Source organism: Ascidiella aspersa, chromosome 5 (genome assembly GCF_963924565.1).
Source record: "Ascidiella aspersa chromosome 5, kaAscAspe10.2, whole genome shotgun sequence".
Classification (NCBI taxonomy): Eukaryota; Metazoa; Chordata; class Ascidiacea; order Phlebobranchia; family Ascidiidae; genus Ascidiella; species Ascidiella aspersa.
Genome location: NC_139451.1, coordinates 10772377 through 10774876, shown reverse-complemented (window position 1 = coordinate 10774876; position 2500 = coordinate 10772377). Strand labels below are relative to the sequence as shown.

Below are 2500 nucleotides of genomic sequence, written 5' to 3'. Positions count from 1 at the left end.
AGACGGGTCGGGAAGGTGGCTGACTTCAGCCGCGGACCCCGTGCGCCTCGCGAAACGACACCGGAAGCGCGACCGAGACGAAGAGGCTGGGCACTGAGAACAGTCCCCGACCCACGACGCCCCAGCCGGCACCGGGCGCTCGGCCCCGAAGGGCAGACGCGGCGATCTCTCCTCGCCCGAACGGCGGGCCGACGGACACGCGCGCCTATAGTACCCGACCGAGGCCGGGTTACCTTGCGCGCGGCCTTCTCGCCGCCGTCCAGACGGTCGCGGCCTTCGCCCGGCGCTAGTGCGCTGGTCCCCGATCGGGCGGCGCCGCCGGCGGCCCGTGAGGGTCCGCACGACAACGTCGCCGACAGGGGGCCGGCTGAAAGCGACCGGGCGACCCGACAGGCCCTCCCGTTTGCCTCTCGACGGTTTCACGTACTCTTTAACTCTCTCTTCAAAGTGCTTTTCAACTTTCCCTCACGGTACTTGTTCGCTATCGGTCTCGTGACCGTATTTAGCCTTAGATGGAGTTTACCACCCGCTTTGGGCTGCATTCCCAAACAACCCGACTCTGGGAAGACGCCGTAGCGCGCCCGCCTGTCGCCGCCATGGGCCTGACACCCGCTCTGGGAAAAGGCCTCGATCAGAAGGACGCGGGCGACCGGCGAAGCGCGCCGTGACGAATTCCGTACGCCACAATTCCGCGCACTCCAAAAGCGCGCGGATTCGGCGATGGGCACATCCCGCTTCACTCGCCGTTACTGAGGGAATCCTCGTTAGTTTCTTTTCCTCCGCTTAGTAATATGCTTAAATTCAGCGGGTAGCCTCGTCCGACCTCAGGCCGAAAGTAAGGACCGGGACTATTCTTCCCGTTCCGCGCTCGCCGTCGGCGCCGCGCGCCGCCGCGCACCTCGATTCCCGCCCTTGAGCCGCCAGCCGTTGGCCTCTTCGAGGTCGACTCGCCGCCGCCGTGCGGGATTCTGGTCGCGATCGTCGCACATCGTGCCGTGCTGTCTTGAGCGGGACGGGCGCTCGCGCGTCCGACGCCGCAGCAGCCGCGCGGAGAAATCCCCGCGCGGAACGTTTGCAACGCGACCCTGAGGCGGGCGCGGCCCCGGGATTGACCCGAGGCCGCAATTTGCGTTCAGAACGTCGATGCTCAATGTGTCCTGCAATTCACACTAATTCACGCAGCTAGCTGCGTCCTTCATCGACTCACGAGCCGAGTGATCCACCGCCAAGAGCCATCCACGATTGTTTCGCTCGCACAGTGCCTCGCACTAAAGGGTGACAAAATATACCGCGCCGAGCGGTCGGCCAGGCCGACGCTTGAAGCCGGAGCGCGCGGCACCGCGGCACTCGACGCGCAAACATTACCGGGTGACCGAATCGCCGGCCGGCGCGCCGCTCCTCGCGGGTCGGGCGCCGGGTAGCAAAAACTTTTTCTCTCGCTTGTCCGAGTTTCGCGTTCGCCGAAGCGTTTGCGAGACCGTTAATGATCCTTCCGCAGGTTCACCTACGGAAACCTTGTTACGACTTTTACTTCCTCTAAATGATCAAGTTAGATCGTCTTCTCGGACGCCGGCTCGACCGTTGCCGGCCGCGCCAGGTCCAATCGGAGGACCTCACTAAACCATTCAATCGGTAGTAGCGACGGGCGGTGTGTACAAAGGGCAGGGACGTAATCAACGCGAGCTAATGACTCGCGCTTACTGGGAATTCCTCGTTCAAGGGAAATAATTGCAATTCCCTATCCCTAGCACGACCGGGGTTCAGCGGGTTACCCAGACCTGTCGGCCAAGGCGAGCACATGCTGATCCGGTCAGTGTAGCGCGCGTGCGGCCCCGAACATCTAAGGGCATCACAGACCTGTTATTGCTCAATCTCGTGTGGCTAAACGCCACTAGTCCCTCTAAGAAGTTAGACGCCGACCGATTGGGTCGCGTAACTAGTTAGCAAGCCAGAGTCTCGTTCGTTATCGGAATTAACCAGACAAATCGCTCCACCAACTAAGAACGGCCATGCACCACCACCCACAGAATCAAGAAAGAGCTCTCAATCTGTCAATCCTCACTGTGTCCGGGCCGGGTGAGATTTCCCGTGTTGAGTCAAATTAAGCCGCAGGCTCCACTCCTGGTGGTGCCCTTCCGTCAATTCCTTTAAGTTTCAGCTTTGCAACCATACTTCCCCCGGAACCCAAAGACTTTGGTTTCCCGCAAGCTGCCGGAGAGGTCGTAAAACTAACGCCCCCCGATCGCTAGTTGGCATCGTTTATAGTCAGAACTAGGACGGTATCTGATCGTCTTCGAACCTCTGACTTTCGCTCTTGATTAAAGAAAACATTCTTGGCAAATGCTTTCGCAGTCGTTCGTCTTGCGCCGATCCAAGAATTTCACCTCTAACGGCACAGTACGAATGCCCCCGTCTGTCCCTCTTAATCATTACCTCGCGCTCCGAAAACCAACAAAATAGAACCGAGGTCCTATTCCATTATTCCATGCACCATTATTCA

At 59.7% G+C, this 2500-nt stretch overlaps 2 non-coding genes and 1 pseudogene across 2 annotated transcripts in view; all 3 read right to left on the bottom strand.

Moving 5' to 3' along the window:
- LOC146143333 (large subunit ribosomal RNA) overlaps positions 1-832 on the bottom strand; it is a 3679-nt pseudogene extending 2847 nt beyond the window's left edge.
- Positions 833-1080: 248 nt separating this feature from the next.
- Positions 1081-1234, bottom strand: LOC146143332 (5.8S ribosomal RNA). The gene has a single exon (XR_014501068.1). It is a non-coding gene; the product is annotated as a 5.8S ribosomal RNA (ribosomal RNA).
- A 247-nt stretch (positions 1235-1481) lies between these two features.
- The window catches only part of LOC146143331 (small subunit ribosomal RNA), a 1811-nt gene continuing 792 nt past the window's right edge, over positions 1482-2500 (bottom strand). Inside the window, exon 1 of the ribosomal RNA XR_014500319.1 lies at positions 1482-2500. This exon is cut by the window's right edge and continues 792 nt beyond it. This is a non-coding gene — a ribosomal RNA (small subunit ribosomal RNA).